This window comes from Mixophyes fleayi, chromosome 3 (assembly GCF_038048845.1).
Source record: "Mixophyes fleayi isolate aMixFle1 chromosome 3, aMixFle1.hap1, whole genome shotgun sequence".
NCBI lineage: Eukaryota > Metazoa > Chordata > Amphibia > Anura > Limnodynastidae > Mixophyes > Mixophyes fleayi.
In genome coordinates, this window is record NC_134404.1 from 2,391,990 (window position 1) to 2,415,577 (window position 23,588).

Consider the following 23,588-nt stretch of genomic DNA (forward strand, 5'->3'; position numbering starts at 1 on the left):
AAGTTTCCCTTTACAAGGCAGCGCCGCTTTAAATTTAAGCTGTCATCTCGCTGATTTCCGGCGACTTGTACAACCCGCACTATGATACATTTACCCCATGGTATGACGATTATGTACTATTTTTGTTTTCTCTTAATATCCGGGTATGACAATATTTATTGTATGTAACCTTGTAATGTGATCTTAACGTGTGCTTTGCTAGAAGACATGAGTTTGAACCAATGCAAGTGTCAATAATCTGTTGAAATTAGCCAATACAGGCAGAGATAGACATCTCTAATGAGTTTGAAGCCCCAAAGTTGTAAACCATCTAGCCAAGCAGAACAAGCAGAGGTGAGAACTCAAGGTCCTGTGAACATTTCTGATCTGAGGACATCCCTAGCTCACTTTGAAAGCCCTGTGACATTTGGGAGATCAATCTGTCCTTATTGATAGCTAAACTCTAAAGGTGGGGGGTTAGAGCTATATAGAAAAAGGTTTAAAATCTTCTGCATTAGACAATAATGTGTGCATTTTTATGAGGGGGTTTAGCAAGACTGAAATGTCCCACATTTCTCACTTGTGTTTCCTCACACATGCCAAGTCTTAACTAGTAAGTAGTGGCTCTGGTTTTATTTCCTATTTTATTTTTTAAAATTATTTGTGCAACATATTGTATGTCTTGTTATTACTGTTTTGTAACTAAGCCTTGGAAACATTTTCCAGGGAGTCTCATGCTACATGTGCATGTGATTTAAGTGTGAAAAATGAATAAGTGGTTTTGGTGAACGCAAGGAAATTATAATAAATTCTTTGAGGTGGCAGAAAAGGTGTATTCATTGCTAAGTGACTAAGGTGACGCCAGTCACGGCCAGCTATTCAGATTGCTGTATTTGGGACAGGCTGAGCATTCATGACACCATGTGTTTGTAATTATCAAGTGTATTCCTGATGAAACTGTTGTGTTACTTCACATCTAAGCCTGCACTCTTTGGTAGAATTTTGAATTGTTTCATTCCTCTGATTGCTGTGTTTGTTTGCCATAAGACCACTCAGTCACCAGATCTGAGCCAACTGAGATATTCTGGTAAAAATTATGCCAGAATATAGTTTACCACCATCGTCAAAAGGGCATCAGTTGTGGAAGAATACTGCTGCTGGTAGAATCAATGCCACAGTAAATAGAGGCTGTAATGGCCGCACCAGGTGGCCCAACACAATATTACTTATCTTCATATTGGAATTTCCATACTTATCCAACACCTCAACATGGTACATTAATATCATGACTCTATATAAGAGATTGTTAATCTGTAATCTATTTCCTTCAAATAGATGTTTTCAGGAACTCTAGGTATTTACTGTGCGCAATGTGTCAATATTTAATCTGTGTCTGTTTTTATAACTTACTGTATAATTACCTCTGTCACTGGCCCAGGGTATGACGGTAATAATAGACAGCTGACAATATCCTCATCAGTTACTGTCACAGGTGGGAGCAATGTATGTTATATCTCTGTACCTTGTTATATGTGACGACTTCTATCATACGTCCCCTCCCTTCTGTAAATAATCTCAATGTTAATCTTTAATCTGTTTTACTCAAATAAGATTTTACTGGAATTATTTGTAGTTACTTTGAGCAATGCTGCAATATTTAATCTGCGACTAATGTATCGATATGAAATATTACTGTTTACTTACCATTTCCAATGGCCCAGGGTGTGACTGTGATGGTAATAGTATAATATTATTGTAACAAGATAAAGATGATAATACCTCATCATCAGTGACTGGTATAGGTGGGGGCAATGAATGACATTGTGCAATCTTACTTGTGCTGTATATATAGAGGCTTGTACATTACAGATCACTTGTGAGACCCTCTAGGACACAAGAACAGAGAATCAGACACAGCCAGGTAAGTATGGAAGAAATCATACAACTAATTGTAGAATATTGTGGGTGAAGAATATTCACTGACAAATTAAAAATCTGATACACTAATTATTTTTGTAGGACAAACATAATATATATATATATATATATATATATATATATATGTATATATACATATATATACCACACACACACACACACACACACTCTGGTGGAAGTGGGGGGTATATGAGGGTACGTCAAATATACATATATCTCCCCATCTAGTAAAAGGAGATTTTATTCTCAACTCAGAAGCATAGTGGAGATTTTTTAATAATTTTTGACATTTTAAAAACAGTAGATTTACCAGTTTGTTTGTTTCTTCAAAAGTATAAAGTTGTGAGAGTATAATATAATATAATATAATATGAATATAATCGGAATTGTCTTCCGGTCAGGTTGTGATTTGCAGCTATAGGGAGCAGGAGGAGACACTAATTGTGCAGTATCCTCAGAATAAGGATAAGATAAATGACTGTGGATGATATAATAAACCTGTGACTTCTCAGCACACTACGGATAGTGCTCTCTGGATGGAGTAGAATCACTTCAGGTCATCATCATTCCTAGAGATAAACAGGGATACAAAGCAGTAATTCATGTGTAAGACCTTCAAACACATCTTTATTTACACAGTGGGTAAAAACGTTATAACTTATCCGGATCTCCAATTCATAGTGACGCTGCGGATGTCTTACTCCGTCCTGATGGTGGCCCAGAATGGAAGTCACTGTGTCAGGAGAAGCTTATCCCCCGTCACACACATTGATGGTAGTAGGGGCAGATGGGGTAAGAGAGTGACATACACCCTGCTTGTGTCATATTGCCCTCAGTATATACCCCTCAGTGTGCAGCATTCTACATGTAACCTGTCTGTGTGACAGAGAAAGGGACTCTGATAATTAGGAAATATAAATTACACAACAACTATGTCAAGAGAATTTATATAGAATGAAATGACTTTACTGTCTAGTTACAGCTTCTGACTTATTTCATCTACAGAATGTACTTTCTACTCACTATCGCCCTCCTGTGGATAGTGTCCTGTACTGCTGATACACACATTGAGGGAGGTGAGTAAGCTCCATAGTAATCGTTTCCATCAATGTAACATGTATAATATTAGAGGAAAAGCAGTATAAATGCTACAATCCAAACCGTGTCCATAAGCAGCGCTAATCCATAATCCATCTTCTCTTCAGTGTTGACCAAACAGTCCTTGTTGATTGGGTCATTATGTAGTGACCTGTTCAGATACAAAACCACTTAGATGATTATTGATAAAGGTCTTCATGGTAGTCGTTATAGAAGTGTAAGTCTCACAATAGTGCGTTGTGTTACTATGACAATTATACCACACTAAGTCCAGACACTGAAGGAAAATAAAACAAACTTCAGGCATTGACCACGGTCTTATCTTAAATGTTACAGATCACCCATTGCAAATAAAGGAGAGAAAAATAATGATAAAACTGAGGACTACAATCCGATCTCAACTCATTTTAATATTAAGGAATATTTTTCTGCTCATTCTGTCTACTTTTCAGCATTTAGTAAACAGCTTTTCCCCAGAGATTTTACAATATTTAGCAATTCATTGAACTTGCTGACAAAGGTTTGAGATATTGATTTCACTCCTGAACAACTTAATGTTTGTTATTTCTTTGCAGATTACATAGGAGCACGTCCTTCTGTTGATGAACAATGTAACTGTAAGTTTATTTACTATATATGTCAGATAACTTGTAAAATTATTATGATGTTATTAATCAGGCTCCCAAACCATGTAACCTAACAAGTGTTATACTTTGCATAATGCTATTTGTATTATATATTCAGTGATTATTTGAGATAGGTAATTATATTTATTTTTTATTTATAAGGCACCACAAGGTTTCTGCAGTGTTGTACATAGAGGATTATATAACCAAATGACTAAATAAAACAAGTAGAAAGTGGTAATATTAAATAAACACAAATGGCAAATTTATAAAATGATGTAAGGACAATACTATGAGAGAGGGCCCTGTTTGTGAGAACTTATATTCTAGAGGGGATGGGTGGACACAGGGAGGATGAACCTGAGTATTGGGTGATGCGGAGGTGGGAGAGCTAGGAGGAGAGTTGGTAGGGTAGAATGAGTTTTAAAAGTGCGTTTAAAGATTTGTAGATTGGTGGATGGTCTATTTGGCCATGGGAATGAGTTCCAAAGATTGGGAGCAGTGCGAGAGAAATCCTGAAGGTGGGAGTGGGAAGAGGTAATGACTAAGGACATGATGGTCACTGACAGAGCAGAGTGGGCGGCAGGGAGTGTGTCTAGTAATGAGGTTGTACATGTAGGGCAGGAGGAGTGACTGAGGGCTGTGTCGGTGAGGGTAAGGAGACAGGGGTCAGTCTAGTACAGGGGGGGACAGAGGTCGAGCAGTGAGAGAGGAAAATAAGTCAGGCGACAGTGTAGAGGGAGGATTGAATTGGGGAGAGATGGGAGAAAGGAGCCAGAGAAAAGGTTATAGTAATCAATGTGAGAGATAACCAGTGAGTGGATGAGAGTTTATTTGCATCCAAGGTCAGAAGTGGCCGAATCCTGGAGATATTACAAATGCGAAAGTGGCAGCATTGGAAAGGGACATATCTGTGTATATGTATGTATATATTAGGGAATTTAGACTGTAAGCTCCAATGGGGCAGGGACTGATGTGAATGAGTTCTCTGTACAGCGCTGCGGAATCAGTGGCGCTATATAAATAAATGGTGATGATGATGATGATAAATATGGAAGGTGAAGAAGAGGAAGGAGTCCATGATGACACACAGGAAGCAGATTTGAGGGATAGGATCTTGGAGGGGGGGGTGATTTCTGTCTTAGACGTGTCCAATTTAAGAAATTGCTGGGACATCCAAGAGGAGATGGCTGATAGACAGCAGGAGGCACTAGAGAGGAGGGATTGGGAGAGATCAGAGGAGGAAAGATGGATTGTATTGTTGTCTGCTCATCATTAACCCAGCTAATTCTAGTTGATTATTTTCTTTGTCTGCCTCGATTTCTGCTTGTTACCAGTTATCCTGCCTGTCACCTGTGCTACCTTCTGCTTGATACCATCTATCCTGCCTGCCACCTGTACTACCTTCTGCTTGATACCATCTATCCTGCCTGCCACCTGTACTACCTTCAGCTTGATACCATCTATCCTGCCTGCCACCTGTACTACCTTCTGCTTGATACCATCTATCCTGCCTGCCACCTGTGCTACCTTCTGCTTGTTACTCTTTATCCTGCCTGCTACCTGTGCTACCTTCTGCTTGATACCATCTATCCTGCCTGCCACCTGTGCTACCTTCTGCTTAATACCATCTATCCTGCCTGCCACCTGTGCTATCTTCTGCTTGCTACCATCTATCCTGCCTGCCACCTGTGCTACCTTCTGCTTGTTACTCTTTATCCTGCCTGCTACCTGTGCTACCTTCTGCTTGATACCATCTATCCTGCCTGCTACCTGTGCTACCTTCTGCTTGATACCATCTATCCTGCCTGCCACATGTGCTACCTTCTGCTTAATACCATCTATCCTGCCTGCCACATGTGCTACCCTCTGCTTGTTACTGTTTTTCCTGCCTGCCAGCTTTGTGACCTTCTTCTTGTTACCATTATCCTGCCTGCTACCTGTGCTACATTCTGCTGTGGGGCAGCACAGTGGTCTATTGGTTAGCACTTCTGCCTCTCAGCACTCGAGTCATGAGTTTGATTCCCGATACTCGGATCTACAATGTTCGGGTGTTTTCAGAAAACCGAGCCCGAGTGTCTCTATTATAATCGTGTGCCGCTATATCTCTGAGCGGTTAGTCTACTGCTGGTTTAGGGCGGAGGGCTTGGTGAGTGCGGTCCAGAAGAAATCTGTCTAAAGAAATGTTGTGCAGAAGCAGTCTCTCGCTTTATGTAAAAAGACCAAAGTTTCTTCCTTTAATCCCAATAATGTTCTGTCTTGAATGACTTTTCATCTTCAACTTTTAAAGTGCCCACATATGAACAGAGATATCCGGTTCAATATCTACAGATGTTTGATCTTTTTTTCTTCTTCAAAATATTTTTATTATAGTATTAAAAGGTATAAAAAGGAAAACAGTAAATGACTATACAATGGGCCTGATTGATCAGTAGTGAAGACAGTCTCATATGCATGCTATAACATGTATATACAACTGTAAACATTTATTTAAAGTTCAGTAGGTATTAAGAACATGCTAATAAATATATTTAATGGGGGGAAAAGCGCAGAAAAACACACTTTTTATTTTTGCTGTTTTATCATTAATGCTTATATTATTAACAGACGATATTAATTCTATATTTTTTATTTTTTTCTGCTCTTTTGCAAATTTATAAACAACATAGGTATTGGGTGTATTTGGCAAAGTTTTGTGTAATAGACCAGAGTAGACCTTCAACCTGCATGACTGGATTTAAATCTGGGGAATTTGGAGGATAAATCAACACCTTGAATTCTTTATCATGTTCCTCAACCATTTATGAACCATTTCTGCAGTGTGGAGGGCGCATTATCCTGCTGAAAGAGGCCACTGCCATCAGGGAATACCGCTGCCATGAAGGGGTGTACTTGGTCTGCAGCAATGTTTAGGTAGATGGTACGTGTCATAGTAACATCCACATGAATGCCAGGACCCAAGGTCATTCTCCAGAGCACACTGCATCTGCCGGTTGCCTTCTTCCCATAGTGCATCCTGGTGCCATCTCTTCCCCAGGTAAACGAAGCCCACTCACCCAGCCACCCACATGATGTAGGAGAAAATGTAATTCATCAGACCAGGCCACTTTCTTCCATTGCTCCATGGTCCAGTTCTGGCGGTCACGTGTCCATTGTAAGTGCTTTCGGTAGTGGATAGGGGTCAGCATTGGCACTCTGACCGGTCTGCGGCTACACAGTCACTTACACAGCAAGTTGCAATGGACACTGTGTTCTGACACCTTTCTATCATAGCCAGAATTAAGTTTTTCAGCAACTTGTGCTACAGTAGCTCTTCTGTGGGATTGGACCAGACAGGTTAGGCTTTGCTCCCCATGCACATCACTGAGCCTTGGGCACACATGACCCTGTCGCCGCTTCACTGGTTGTCCTACTTGGACCACTTTTGGTAGATAGTAACCATTGCATACCGGAAACACCGTACAAGAGCTGGCATTTTGTCTATCCAATACAATTTGATCCTTGTCAAAGATGCTCTTATTTTTACACTTGCTCATTTTTCCTACTTCCAACACATCGACTTTAAGAGCTGACTGTTTAAATGCTGCCTAATGTGTCTCACCCCTTGACAGGTGCCTTTGTAATGAGATAATCAATGTTATTCACTTTACTTGTCATTGGCTTTAATATTGTAGCTAATCGATGTATTTAAGATCGGAATACAGTCTATGAGCTAAGTAGATAAAGAAAACAATATATATATATATATATATATATATATATATATTGTGGCAAAGAGGGATATTTGCCACAGTTCCCTGTAAGGGAACATACAGTAACACACTTAGTTCGCAGCAGCAGGCTGCAGGCAGAGTTAAGTTTTCCCTAGGTTCCTCTCTTAGCACACACACACACACACACACACACACACACACACAGGCACATATACACAGGTGTTCCACATGGGTGTGATTGGTTTGCTGTGATTTGTTGTAGTGCTTGGGGTGGAAGATAAAGACACTGTATGTGTGGGTGGCACCACCGATGCCAGTAAGTGGCCAGCGAGTAGACAGGGAAGTAATGTCTAGCCAGATGTAGGTGGTGGGGATTTTCGTGTACTGTTGCTGGATATGATGCTGTACCAGCATTGGAGCTGTTTTACCATCCTGACAACTGCTAATAAACAGCTAAATGGTTCAGCATACCTGTGTCCGAATCCTGTGAATGGTGCACTTTCTCATGTGGTGTCATCGTGGGATCTGTAGGACAGCTAAGACACAGCCGTCCTCCCAGTCTCTAGACGCAAGGGTGGTGATTGAAGTCTGTTAAAGACCACTATAATCCACCAAACTGTTGAAATGCTTTGTTTACAATGTGTTGCATTACTACAAACAGTGATACAAACCTGCCTCAGATTTGTTACATTTTGGACAATGGCTATCTAAGGGTCCAATCATGTTTCTTCTGTTGGGAGATAGATAAGCCTAGTGTATGATCTTGTATGAAATGTCTTGATAATTACTAGCTCGACTGGATCACTTATAAATAACTTATGGTATAAATTTATTTAAAGGAAATAGTGCAGTGTGCTTATTTATATAATTGCAATGTACTGATTTTACTATATTGTGTGTCACTTTGTAGTGGAATGGTATTAATTTCTAATGCAATAAGCATTTGTTGAGGAAGTCTTTTGTGTATTTTAGTAGAGGAAATGTCTTGTTTGGGGTTTGTAACTTTTGTTTGGGAGTTCTCAAGTTAGCAAAAGAGTGGAGGAAATGTACATTCTGCAACTGTCTGAAGAAAGGCCCCATGTTAATCTCATGTTAGTTAGACCTTTTATGTGTGAATGTCCAACACACCTGAAGGCACAGGAAGGTTTAATTAGAGTAACTGTTACATTTCCTTTGTGTCTACAACAGGATGCAGGAAATTACGCAAGTTTTGGGATATCACAGATAAGTGTAAATATTGTTAGCTTTGCATTGCATGTAAATTCATGTTTGGGTAAACATAATACATCCTGATACTAAAAATAACTCAGACCTCAGGGGGCTGGCTTACCCTGTGAGGCTGTGTCCAAAACTGAATAAAAGAGCACTGGTTTGTACTGAAATATATCATTCTTGTTCCATCTGACCTGATCATGGTACCTTCAACCAGTGTGAAAGCAAATAAACATTACTTGCTTCAAAAACCTGCTTGAAAACATCCTCCATGCTGAAAATCCTGTGACCTACAGATTAGACCCAAAACTAATCATTTCCCGGCTGTCTGAGGTTTGGACCTAGCTTCCCAGAACCACCGCTGTGCCCACTACCCTGCAGCTCTGGCCAGTGTGATAGGCCAGGGAGGATCCATCCACAGTAACCCTGATCCATAGTGAGAGGTCAGGGGTACGAGCCCAGGTATACCAGCAAGGGGGTACCCTAGCAGTGACAGTTACCCAGAAGAAACCTGGTTCTGGATGCAGGTAAGGAGTCCAGTGGTGGCAGCATTTGTAAGCCCCTCCTACTATGGTTAGAGGGCACATTTGGGATAATGAAAGGGAACAGTGGCAAAGCAAGCCCAGCCGCTTCCCAACAACAACAGACAGGGTGGCATAGGCGTCACATCCTGTAACACTAGCTGATATGGTTTTGTTGGTGAGTTAATTGGTCTGAAAAATATCTAGCTTTGCCAAGGTAGAAAAATGTGCTGCCCATTTTTGATTTCCTGAATTCTCATCCTTCGGAATACTTTCAGGTTTCCTGATTACCGAGGAATATTAGAAATATCGAGTGAGTGTGATGTAGTTTATGAGTTTTTCTGATTGTTTTCCAAGCTCTACATTTAGAATTAATGAGGATGTTATCGATCTTGAGTTCTTTCAATTTATTCAAAGGAGCATGGAGAACTTAACTTTGAGAGATGGGTGCAAAGTTGAAAATCTAATAATATGTCAGTGAATATATTTCTACCCCCTAATATAGTCTATTGCAAAGCGAAGATTTAAAGAATTTAAGATTGGACAGGTTAATCCCTCCTCTTTGGGGTGTTTGTTGTAATTTTACTTATTTTAGCTTTTTTCTTATGCCAAATAAATTCACCTATGCTTTTGCTGAGTCTTTATAGGTCTGATTTGTTTAAGCCAAAGTGGAATCATCTACATAATATTTAGGGGATTGTAGGAAACCTGGACATTTTGAAGAGCTTATATCTCCCAAGAAAGATGATTTTAAGGTCCTGCCAATCATTCAATTCTCTTTGAATGATATGTATGAATGGTTTAATAATGTAGGTGTATAGTTGATTGTGATATGATGGGAGATTTATTCCTAGCTAGGTAAGATCATTTTGAGCCCAACGAAACAGGACAAATAAGATCCAGGTGTTTTTTCATGGGCAGTGGATCTCCTATACAAATTTGTCTATTTGGAGCAATTTGCTGGAAAGAGGTGGCAGTGTGTCTCCTATAATTGAAGCTGTGAATTTTGTTTATAAACTTTGGCAAAGTTATATAAAAGGAAATAAATATTAATAAAATTCCCAGATTGACCTATTGTGGGATCAGTGAAGAGATAGGATGGCGCCCTCCTTGAGACACAGGAGAGGTTTCCCACTCAGATCAGGGTACCCTGAGTGTTACAAGTTATTCACTGCTGAGCACAAGATGGTGGAGCTTTGCATGGCAAGTCAGTCAATGACCGAAGTGCGAGTCCCCCTGAGGTAGAGTTGGGTTATTATTAAGTTAAATAACTAAGATTTACTTCAAGCGCTTGTACCGGTTAGGAGAGTGCCTGGAGCCAGGAGAGTGCCTGGAGACGATGTGCTGGTAGTGGTTGGCAGGTTAAGTAAGTCTGGGAATTCTGTCAATTAGTGGCGAGTCTGAAGCTGATGTGTTAGACCTCCGGAAGGGCAGAGGAATCCCCAGATAAAAGGGAGTTTCTAGATTTAGGACACGGAGCCCAGGCAATACATGTCTTAATCTGATGACTGCTAGGCCACGGATGTTTGATCTTGGTCTTGTCTATTTTATGTTCCGCACGATCAGCACATGAAAAATGACTGAGGCATCATTGGTTAATGGTAGATGCTACAGAGCTGATCTGATTAAACTGCAGCGATATCCGCCAGGCATAAGAAATTAATGTTTAATATATTAAAATGTATATAAAAGGCAGGAAAAAGGTAAATATACATGTGTCCTGTGAGATTTTCGGGACTTGGATATATTTCAAATGTTGTGCAGTATGTTAAGTAACACACTAGCTAAATATGCTTCACTAACTCTGTTGACCCAGTGGAGATTGGGGCTCTGCTGGCTGTGTTTTGTGGCAATTCCGGTTCCCATTCAGGGACCTGAGCATTGTGGTGCCAGAGATGTTCCTGTTGTGGTCCAGTGGAGCTGCAGGAGCAACCCCTGAGGGATATTGTGGCCCTCCTGTATCTCTATTTTTGAAATAAGAAACACCATCATCTTCAGGTGACTGTTGTTAAGAGACTTTAGCTAAGTATGTCTGAATTTATCTCTGGTGCATAATGAAGAGAGTTGCTTAAAAGAGTTACACAAGGTCTTATATGACTTCTATCTCTGGGGAACAGTGATCTTTAAGGCCTGGATAACAGAATCAGGTTGCAGTTCCTCCTAGTGTTTACTCATTTGTTTTAAAGATGACTGTATGAGAGAGGGGCCTGCACTGTACTGAGGCCCAGATACACAATAAGGGGCACCTCCTCCACATCTAGGCCGCTTTTGTCTTTTAAACCGATAAGTTGCCTCAAGGCTATAGGGGATGGCAGGAGATTCCAGAGGATTTTAATAAATGCCTCAGTAGCAAATGGTTGGAATTTGTTGATCACAACTTTGAGTGATGGGATGATTCAGTTTTATTTTGGGAAACTTCAAAAGCAGTGATGAGGGGCCATATGATTTCCAATTAGGCCAATCATAAAAAAGCCTATCAAATAAAATATATAATAAACTCCTTGCACAATGCCATAAAAATGTCCTTTGAAGCTTTTACATCACAACCTTCAGATATCAATCTCAAAATATATAATTAGGAAACACAACACCTCGAAAGATTTTTGCAAGTGAACACACACATAAGTAGACTTTAAATAGATTGGTGAAATTAAATCTTGGCTAGCAACACCATATATTGCAAATAAAAGATCCAATCACAGGAGATAGATCCTCCACGACACTTGAGATAATATCTAAATTTCAAGCCTATTATGAGAACTTATACAAAGCACTTAGAATATCCTACATCACACCAGGAAATCTTATGGAAGTTAGCTTCCCAAACACATTAATGCTCACAGAGCAGTGTTTCCCAAACCTAGTCCTCAAGTACCCCTAACAGTGCAGGTTTTCCAGATGACCAGTAATATAATTAGGACTACGTGTGGATCTTGCAAAATGTGTCAGTCAATAATGATTACACCTGTGCTCCAGCAAAGAGATATGGAAAACATGGACTGTTAGGGGTACTTGAGGACTAGTGTTGGGAAACACTGTCATAGAGCAACGTTAAAATGCTGACATTGCACAAAGGGAATTAGAAGAAGCTATCGAACATCTGCCTAATAATAAATCACCTGGTCCTGATGGGTTTAGCAGTAGATACTACAGGCACCTTCTAAGAAAAATGACATTAGAATCAATTGTACTTTCCCACATTTAATGAAGCCCACACTATCTTTCTCACAAGTTCCGATCTTGTATCATCTTATCGGCCCATAGTCCTGTTGATCCTAGTAAAGGTGAAGACGAATAAACTGCAATCTATACTACCGGATTTACTAATACCCCTCCCCGCCCATCAGTGAGGGATTCCCCATAACAATCATCTGGTAAATAACCATATCATCTTTTATCACTGCGACTAAACAGAAATAAATTCTAGCAGACATGTTATTAAGCCTTGATCCCGAAAAGACATTTGATGCAGAGTCTTAGAAACACCTTCAATTAGTTTATGAGTGCAAGAGCATTTGGATGTGAATACTCACAATTTATGAAATTAATTTCTCAATAAGATGATAGTGTTCCTTAAATTGATATATCCCTTATAAATGTTATCTCTCCTGCTTTTGGCTAAGAATGAACAATAATTTTAATAAAGTATTTTGCCAATATATCTGGTAAGTCAAAACACTTAAAATTGGACTTTTTAAACTTCAGCAAAATCCATCAAATGGAGGATTAAACTTAACTTGAACCTTTAAAGCTATGCAGGAACCATGTGATAGGTCAGGGATTAGTGGCATAAAAAGGACACATATGTCAATTTTGAATTGTCTTTCTTGGTGGTTGTGGACTTGGTCGCCTTTCGTCAATTACAATAGCAGAAAATTCCGTAGGTTTTGGATGACAATTCACTGGAGGATATTTCTTTGTTCAAGGTCAAACAATCACACAAAAAATAACATACAGACATATGACATAAATTTAATAAAGAAAACTTGAGGGAACATTGCATGAGAACTTAACAAAACAAAGCCCCAAAAATCTATTTTTTTTTGGAGCGGGAAAAGGGGAGAGAATAGAATTGGATATCAAGAGGGAAGAACGGGAAGGTAGAAATTCAGGGGGAAATCAATAAAATGAAACAATTATATAAGTGGAGGAGGTTTATTAGATTGTCAGAGGCAAATGAATGTTATAATGAGCAGCCCAAGATTCCCAGGTTCCCAATCTGCTCATTTACGACGGCAGGAGGAGTGCAACCATAAAAGGGTAGAATGTGAGAATATCAGCTTATATAGAGACCCATGCATTTGCATGAGGATCCATATTACATTGGACAAACTGGGTGTGTTGAGCTGCTTGTACCTTTTGAAATTTGGGACATCCAGTCCACCACCCTTGGAGGACTCTTTGTAAATTTTTAGGCAGATTATAGGGCATTTTCATGCCCAGATACTAAGTGAGGTTATGTGTTGTAGGAATTTAAAGATTTAAGGGATAACAGATACAGAAAGAGCTTGAAAAAAAGTCTGGAGAGAACATTCATCTTAATGGCCTCAATGCGCACAACCCAAAAGATGAATTGATTTTGCTAAACCACTTTAATATTAGATAAGAGGTGGAGATAATTTGCCTGGTAGAGCTGATGATAATGTTTTGTTATTTGTACAGAAAGATACTTTAAAGTTTTAAGATGTCATCAGAAGGAAAATTGTGATTGTAAGAAGGACTTGATGTGAGGGGTGAGGTGAAAGTCTAGGACCTCTGTCTCTTGAGTATAAATTTCATTGCCCGAAAGAGAACCATAGATCCCAATTTATGCCAGAGGAGCTTGAAGAGAATTGTGTCGCTGGGTAACAGTGAGGAGGATATAGTTGGTGTATTTTGTATTCTATTTTGTCTGATTTAATTCCTGGCATATAATTAATAATGGATACTTAGCACAAGGGGCTCGATTACCGATAAAGATAAGGGGGGATGGATTATAGACTACACAATTTGCCAACAATATAGCAGAAGTCATACATCTCTTCTCCCATTTGCCTCCAAAATTCTTGAGAGGCTCGTCTGCAGCCGTCTCACCTCCTACCTTTCTGAATACTCCCTCCTTGATCCTCTCCAGTCTGGTTTCCGCCCCCTCCACTCCACTGAAACTGCCCTGGCTAAAGTCACCAATGACCTCCTCTCTGCAAAAGCCAGGGGCCACTTCTCCCTTCTCATCCTCCTTGACCTCTCTGCAGCCTTTGACACCGTTGACCACCCCCTCCTCCTTCACACCCTCCAGTCTTTCGGCCTCTCCGGCCCAGTCCTGTCCTGGTTCACCTCTTACCTTACTCACCGTTCCTTCTCCGTCACCTCCTCTGGGTCTCTCTCCCCCCCATCCACCCTTCCAGTCGGGGTCCCTCAGGGCTCTGTTCTGGGACCCTTACTCTTCTCTCTATACACCTCCTCCCTGGGTGAACTCATCAGCTCCTTCGGCTTCAGCTACCACCTTTACGCTGACGACACTCAACTATACCTCTCCTCTCCTGATCTCTCTCCCTCCCTCCTCTCTAGGGTGTCCGCCTGCCTCTCTGCCATCTCCTCCTGGATGTCCTCTCGATTCCTCAAACTTAACCTTGCCAAAACTGAGCTCATAGTTTTTCCTCCCTCTCATACCCCATCCCCTTCTGACCTCTCCATCACTGTCGACAACACCTCTATCTCCCCTGTCCCCCAACTTCGCTGCCTTGGTGTCATCCTCGACTCCTCTCTCTCCTTTGGCCCCCACATCCTCTCTCTTGCTAAATCCTGCCGCTTCCAGCTGCGCAACATCGCTCGAATCCGGCCCTTCCTCTCCCAAGATGCCACCAAATGCCTTATCCACTCTCTGATCATCTCCCGCCTGGACTACTGCAACCTCCTCCTCACTGGCCTCCCCCACTCTCATCTCGATCCCCTTCGATCCGTCCTTAACGCTGCAGCTAGGCTTATTTTCCTCTCTCGCCGCTCCTCTTTTGTCTCCCCCCTCTACCTAGCCCTTCACTGGCTCCCATTCCCCTTCAGAATCCTCTTTAAGCTCCTCACACTCACCTACAAGGCCCTCGCCAACTCCACTGCACCCTACATCTCCACCCTCCTCTCTATTCATGCTCCATCCCGCCCTCTCCGTTCTGCCTCTGACCGTCGCCTCTCTTCCCCCCTTATAACCTCCTCCCACGCGCGTATCCAAGACTTCACCCGCGCTGCCCCCCTCCACTGGAACAAGCTCCCTCCCTCCATCAGAACTTCCCCTAATCTATCCAGCTTCAAACGGGCCCTAAAAACCCACCTTTTTCTTAAAGCCTTTCTGTCTCCCACTTAATTTCCTACCTTATCTTCTGCCTCTGTCCCCCTACTCTCCCTCTCTCCCCTGCGTCTCTCTGTCTGTCCACCCCTCCCCTTAGATTGTACGCTCCTCTGAGCAGGGCCATCTCTCCTCCTGTTTCCACCACTTCTAACTCTGCTCTCCAGCTACTTAGCCCTCCTCCTCAAAGGTCCTCCACCCCACATCCACTTTCGCTCCCTCCTCCCCCCTGGGGGTCTCCCTGTCTTCCATGCCCCCCTTCTTGGGCCCCGTCATTTTCGGATCCTCCCTCCCCCTTCCCCGCCCTCTCTAGCTGTGCATTGAGCGTACTGAGTTGCTGTGTTTACTGTACTGTGCTGTCTCCCATTGTATTGTGATTTTGTTTGTCTCTGTACGGCGCTGCGGATGCCTTGTAGCGCCTTATAAATAAATATTAATAATAATAATAATAATACAGTGCAGATAAAGAATTTACCTTTGTAATCCATGTGAAGGAAGGTGTGAAACATGAAGGTCCAGGATATTGGATCACATGCCTTCTCAGCATCCAAAGCTAAAGCATTAATTTAAGGAGTGAATTCAATCAATTGTCCACCTGATGCTGTCCTGTACTTGTCACCCTGAGACAAATTCACCTTGATCCAGGTGAATTAAGAATGGGAGAAGGATGTTTAACAGGTTGGCTAAAATCTTTGCAAAAATGTTTAGGTCTACATTCAGTAATGAGATGGGATGAGAGGCCTATAATTGGTGCAGTAAGCTTTGTCTCTTCCAGGGCTGTGGATGAAAACAATATTAGTATGGGTGGTAGCTGGATCTAAGGCTGACCATTCTAGGATGTTATTAAACAAATCAGTGATCAGTGAATTTAAGACCACGATATCTGAAAGAGAGGTTACCCTGAGGAAGTCTTGAATAAAGCGCTTGTAGAAGTTAAGGACAAAGATAAGGGTTCACTGTTGAAGACACATGTTAGGAATGCCTGCAATGTAGTCAATAAGAATGGGGAAAATGGATTATTTGATCAAGCCTTCATTTCTAAGTATAATTGAAGTATAATTGAAAATCAGGGGATATAGTTAGAACCATCAACAACACTTATTCCATACTTCAACAAGATTCTATTTTGAAGAATATCTTGCCTCAGGAGCCCAAAATTAGTTGTAAGAAAAATTCCAATATCAAGATTATGCAAGCACCCAGTCTATTACGTGGGGAAATCTGCTCCAACATAACAGAGGCCAAATCTATTAAGAATGCCACTTGTTGGCTTCATGAAAAACCAATAGGTTGTTATAAATGTGGAGGAACGAGATGCCTCATATGTGGATACATTTGTAATAAACAGGTTTTTTTGGCATAATGGTACTCAACATCTTGTTAGGGGCTTTATTAATTGTAATACGCATATACTGAGATGTAAATGTATGTTGGAAGAACAACGCTTTTTAGAACATAGGCAGAATATTATCAATCAATCCATTTCTCATAGTGTATATCACCATTTTATTGAAGCTCATGAATTTGACCCTTATGATTTGGAAATTATGGGTATTGAAACCGACAATGAGAGGAGGTGACAGATTCAAAAAGTTGTGCAGACAAGAAACCTATTGGATTCATTTATTGAATACTCTCAGTCCTTCCTGAATGAAAACCTGGAGTGCTTTAGGAAGGTTATATGAATTTTCTGTTTTTTTCTTGACAAGATATTTATTAGTTTAGGTGCTAGGACTGTGCTTCCTTTTCGGCACAATCTTTGCATATCTTGTACATTGATTTGTGCCTTCTGATGTGGTCACAGGTTTCCCATTGGAGAGAATATATTATAGTCATATAGGTAAATATGTATTTGGATGTCTGGGATCATTTCCTCTTTGAGGCCTTTATATAAATACTATTATTATATTCATTAATTATATATTATCTATGGACTAATGGAATTTCGGATGAAAGAATGATGGTTGAACAAAGGTTTTAGATTTCAAGAACCTTTCCCTATGTTTCTGTGGCTGGATTCACTAAGTGACATAAGGTGATGAGTACTGGGAGCGAGAGGTTATGAGTTCAAACCTGCACAGAAGTTGTTGCTGCTATTTTATTGTTATTAATTTTTTTGATGAACTGTTTTTTATCATTTAAATTAATACATTTATGTATTTTAAACAATTTTATGAATCATTTATTTTAATTTTTATATATTTTTTATGTATTGAACATTTATTTATTTATGGATTAAATATTTAGTCATTTAGACCATGATGTAGATAAATCTCTGGGACATAGATTTTGCTGTTTAAAATATTGTGTTAATTAAAAGCAAGTTCATAGTTTGCACACAGCTGTTGGAAATTGCAATTAGGAAAACACAAATATAAGGATCAACCGAATGGAGCAGTCTTTCCATGGACGCTGGCTAAGTCATTCTCATTTCCTCTGATGAAATTGCCTACAGGGCAAAGAAACGCGTTAGGAGTTATATCTTTGTGCCAGTCAGCTGTTTACACTTTGGGATCACTGTGCGCTTACCCATTTGACATCAGAGAGAGCCTGCTAAGGAAATTGTTTCATAGTGTCATAAGATTCACAAGTTATGCTGCAGACATTGGTGGTTTGGTTGATCACCTCCTACCCGAGTGAATAGGCTTGTCTCCCTGCCTTCGTTCTTGACACTCTATCCACCACTGTTACAACACGGAGCTGTTGATATGTTTGGATCATTATACAGGTTTTTTCCCAGCTTAGTGTCTGAAGTTATTTATCAACATAAGGAGACTGTCTAAGATTACTCTACTAAATCAGATGGAGTCACATATGTCTTATCAGAAAATCCATGAGTCTGTAGCTACATGACCAATTCATTCCTTTTGTTTTCGAAAGAGCGCTTCATCCAATACATTCAAACATACTACAATTTCTATATGGATTTTGTTTAGATCACAGAATCATTGACTGTCATTGTGTTCTACAGACTGTGCTACTCTTTCTGGCTCCGTGCACTCTTTTAGAGCCTCAACAATTTTATTGATTTTTATTCCATTTATGTTTTTTATTGTGCACTTTATGTTATATGTTTTATTATAGCAATTATGTTTCTCAATTAATGTATTTTTTATATGTAGTATCTATTTCTAGCATTGTGGTTTTTGTTTGATTAGTTCCAGCGTTGTCCTCTTTTCTTTCTTTTTTTCTGTCATATGTCAATCAGGGCTTTACAACCCTGGACAGCTGCGCTAATAATCATTAGTGTTTACTGTTTTTATTTTATATGATCTATATGGTAGATGATCGGATACAATCCAATTTTTATATCAAATAACAACTATATCCATTTCGGTAGATAGAACTTGTAGTGCGCCAATTAGATCTTGTTTTTTCTTTTGTAGTTTCAGTTTTTTACTCATTTTGGAAACCTGAAACCTGTTTGCTTCATTCAGTTTGTTTCTGTTGCTTCTGTTGTCTCCTGCATTTTTGTCTGCATTTGAACTTTTCAATAAACCCCATTTTATTTTTAACTCCAACATACTTTGTTACCTCTGTGATTTCCTAACAGGATGTAGGAAGTTAGGGCAGTAATAAGAGGGAGAGTCATGGTCAAGGGAGGGTCTTTTGAGGGACGGCTTGTTTGAAGGAGGAGGGGAAGATGTCAGAGAAAGGTCGTGGTTGGGAAAAATGGGAGCAGACCTCAGGAGAAAGAGAGAGGGTGAGGTGAGAGGAGATTGAGTTAAGGGGTCAAATAAAAGGTAGATAGTGGTAGTTGTACAGAGCCACTCTCAGACACTCGCTGCTCCATCGTCTACCAAGCCATGACCCAGCACTCACCTCAGCCTGTATGACATGTGTGTGACAAAGAGTTAATCAAAAGCAATCACTTGTTCTGTTTAAAAATGGTTAAAACTTTCCTTGTCTATCTCAGCAATATCTGTATCTATGAACTGAATTTACATGGAAAGTCAATACAACAAAATAAATTGTTATTAAGTCATCACTGGAAGCCTATTCATCAACGCTGGGGTATGAAAAGCTGTGGTAAAGATCATCCTGATTTATGTATTTCATGTTAAAAAATGTATATATATATTTATTAATGATTACAGTATTAATAGTTTGTACATTTGTTGCATGATATAAAATTCTGTGCTTTCTGATGGGAATAGATATTACACATATACATTGTGTGTACCCTGCAGTGTGTTGTGTCTATCTGTAAGTACCATATAGCCAGAGTGTATTTATACCATATCCAATGGTAACGTTTCTTCATATTCACTTGTACCTGAAGATGGGGGCACGTGTGTGCAATTCCCGTCCAACATATTTAAGCGCAAGTTGCATTCATATTGTGTTGGAAGATGAATCAGGCCCCATGTTACAATGGGTCTGAGTCATTAAGTCATTAAGGAAAGTTAAGCAAAAAATTTAGTAAGTTTTCTTACTCAAGTTTTCTGGACAAAATCATGTTGCAATGTAAAGGGTGCAAATTAGTTTATTACTTTGCACATAAGAAAAATACTGGCTGTTTTTTCATGTTGGATGCAAATACTTGATAGCTTTATTTTTACACTGACATTTAAAGTTGATCTAGAACATGCCCTACCCCAACTATAAATCTGTCCTCACATTTTAAATTTGCTTCCGCCTCCAATGCAACATGGTTTTGCCTTACTTACTTAGTTTTGCTTAACTTTCCTTAAAGAATCAGGCCCAGCTAAGCCCAAAAAATGAGTAACTTTGCCTTGGGCAAAACCATGTTGCATTGCAGGGGATGTAAATTAAAAATGTGGGGACAAATTAATAGTTGGGGTAAGGCATGTCCTAGATCAAACTTTAAATTTCAGTGTCAAACTAAAGTTATCAAGTATTTGTGTGCTAGTTGAGAAAACAGCCAGTATTTATCCTATGTGCAAAATAATAAACTAATTTGCACCCCTTGTATTGTAACATTGCTCTCCTTAATGGCTCAGGCACATCAGGCACTCTGTGTAAGTGGATGTAGCTTGGATTCATGTCTGACAATTTGACCTGTGCATATGTAACTGCTTTTTCTTCTTCCTTCCTTATAAAACAGGTACACAGCTGTAAATCAGTAATTATATTATTATTATTATTATCGTTTATTTGTAAGGCGCCACAAGGTTTCCGCAGTGCCGTACACAGTACGAACAGTAGACTATACAGGGTAAAGCAGTACAGAACAATAAACGCAAAGTACCAGTTCTCTAGAAACTCCAGGCAGGCAAATACAGTAGAGACGGAGCGGAAGAACAGGTATGGAGACAGAAAGGAAGGGGGGGCCCTGCTCATACAAGCTTACATCCTAAGGGAGGGTAAACAAATCAGGCACAGAAGGGAGCCAGTGAAGCAGAGGGGGGAGAAAAGGGGCCAGGGGAGAAACAGAGGAGATGAGAGGCTAAGTGGATGGTTGGTAGGCCTTGAGGAACAGGTGAGTTTTAAGTGCCCGCTTGAAGGAGCACAGATTGGGTGAGATACGATTGGAGCGACGGAGGTCGTTCCAGTGAAGGGGGGCAGCGCGGGAGAAGTCTTGGATTCTGGAGTGGGAAGAGGTGATCAGAGTGGAGGAGAGGCGGCGATCATTGGCCGAGCGCTGGGAGGGGGCGGGAGTGTGAATGGAGAGGAGGTTAGAGATGTAAGGGGCAGTAGACTGGGAGAGAGCCTTGTAGGTGGTGGTAAGGAGTTTGAAAATAATTCTGAAGGGGAAGGGGAGCCAGTGTAAGGCAAGACAGAGAGGGAGGCAGAGGAGGAGCGGCGTGAGAGGAAGATGAGTCTCGCAGCTGCATTGAGTATAGAGTGTAGGGGGGAGAGGTGGGAGCAGAGGAGGCCAGTAAGGAGGAGGTTGCAGTAGTCGAGGTGGGAGATGATGAGAGCATGGAAGATAGTTTTGGTGGCATCTTGAGAGAGGAAGGGACGGATGCGGGCAATGTTACGGAGTTGGAAGCGACAGGCTTGGGCAAGAGATTGAATGTGGGGGGCAAAAGAGAGAGAGGAGTCGAGAGTGACTCCCAGGCAGCGGAGTTGGGTGACAGAGGAGATAGTGGAGTTGTTAACAACGATAGAGAGGTTATGGTGGGAAGAGAGTCTGGGTGGGGGAAAGACAATGAGTTCAGTTTTGGAGATGTTAATTTTAAGAAAGGGTGAGGACATCCAGGAGGAGATGGCGGAGAGGCAGTCAGTTACATGAGAGAGGAGGGAGGAGGAAAGGTCAGGAGAAGAAATGTAGAGTTGAATACCATCAGTATAAAGGTGATACTGAAGACCGAACGAGGAGATGAGAGCTCCAAGGGAGGAAGTATAGAGCGAAAAGAGTAGAGGGCCAAGAACAGAGCCCTGAGGGACTCCAACAGGGAGAGGGGAGGGGGTGGAGGAAGAACCAGACGTGGATACAGAGAAGGAGCGGTTGGCAAGGTATGAGGTGAACCAGGTATGGACAGAGCCAGAGAGGCCAAGAGAGAGAAGAGTTTGCAGCAGGAGGGGGTGGTCAACAGTGTCGAAGGCCATGGAGAGGTCAAGGAGGATGAGTATGGAGTAGTGACCCTTGGATTTGGCTAATAGGAGATCATTAGTAACTTTTGCCAGGGCTGTTTCGGTGGAGTGGAGGGGGCGGTAGCCGGATTGGAGAGGGTCAAGGAGGGAGTTGTCAGAGAGGTGTCTGGTGAGGCGGCTGCAGACAATCCACTCAAGTAATTTGGAGGCATATGGGAGAAGAGAGATAGGGCGGTAGTTAGCAAGAGAGGTGGGGTCAAGATTGGGTTTCTTGAGGATAGGGGAGATAAGAGCGTGTTTGAATGAGGATGGGACAACACCAGAGGAGAGTGATAGGTTGAAGAGGTGTGCGAGGTAAGAGCAGGCAGTAGGAGAGAGAGAGCGAAGGAGGTGGGAGGGGATGGGATTGAGAGGACAGGTAGAGGGTGGAGAGGAAAGAATAAGGGAGCGAACTTCTTCACCTGATGTGGGGATGAAGGAGCACCACAGCTGGTTGGCGGGAGGTGAAGCGATGAGGGTGGCTGGAGAGGGGTGGTTGGAGGAGATTTTCAGTCTGATGGCTTCAATTTTGGAAGAGAAAAAGGAGGCGAAGTCAGAAGCAGAGAGGGAAGGCGGGACAGTGGGAGGGGGGGGGAGAGGAGGGAGTTGAAAGTGGCAAAGAGGCCGCGGGGATTGGAGGACTGAGAAGAAATGAGTGACTTAAAGAAGGATTGTTTAGCGAGGGACAGGGCAGAGCAGAAAGAGGAGAGGGTGAATTTGAAGTGAAGGAAGTCAGCCAGGGAACGAGATTTCCTCCAGAGGCGTTCGGCTGTGCGAGAGCACTTTTGGAGGGAGCGAGTGTGTTTGGAGTGCCAGGGTTGGGGAATAAGGCGAAGGCGGCGGAAGGAAGAGGCTGGGGCAACGGTGTCCAGGGCAGTAGTGAGGGATTGGTTTTAGAGAGAGGAGGCCTGATCAGGGCAGGCCAGAGAGGGAAGGGGTGATAGGAGAGTATCAAGAGAGGAGGAGAAGGAGATGGGGTCGATAGCATCAAGGTTACACCTTATAGCACATATAAATAAGTCCCCCTCAAACAGCACAAACCTACAGTCATGACCAAAAGTTTTGAGAATGACACAATTATTGGTTTTCACACAGTTTGCTGCTTCAGTGTTTTTAGACCTTTTTGTCAGATGTTGCTATGGTATACTGAAGTAACATTACAAGCATTTCATGAGTGTAAAAAGGCTTTTATTGACAATTACATCAAATTTATGCAGAGTCAATATTTGCAGTGTTGACCCTTCTTTTTGAAGACCTCTGCAATTCACCCTGGCATGCTGTCAATCGTCTTCTGGGCCACATACTGACTGATGGCCGCCCATTCTTGCCTGATCAATGCTTGGAGTTTGTCAGAATTTGTGGGTTTTTGTTTGTCCACCCGCCTCTTGAGGACTGACCACAAGTTCTCAATGACATTAAAGTCTGGGGAGTTTCCTGGCCATGGACACAATATTTTGATGTTTTGATCCCTGAGCCACTAAGTTATCACTTTTGCCTTATGGCAAGGTGCTCCATCATGCTGGAAAAGACATTGGTCCTCACCAAACTTGGATGGTTGGGAGAAGTTGCTCTTGGAGGATGTTTTGGTACCATTCCTTATTCATGGCTGTGTTCTTAGGTAAAATTGTGAGTGAGCCCACTCCCT

The 23,588-nt window shown here is 41.4% G+C and overlaps 1 long non-coding RNA gene across 1 annotated transcript in view; it reads left to right on the forward strand.

The window, feature by feature from the left end:
- Positions 1-1,841: 1,841 nt before the first annotated feature.
- The window catches only part of LOC142143301 (uncharacterized), a 195,074-nt gene continuing 173,327 nt past the window's right edge, over positions 1,842-23,588 (forward strand). The window contains exons 1-3 of the long non-coding RNA XR_012689498.1: positions 1,842-1,900; positions 2,923-2,993; positions 3,591-3,632. This is a non-coding gene — a long non-coding RNA (uncharacterized LOC142143301). The remainder of the gene's footprint in view (positions 1,901-2,922; positions 2,994-3,590; positions 3,633-23,588) is intronic.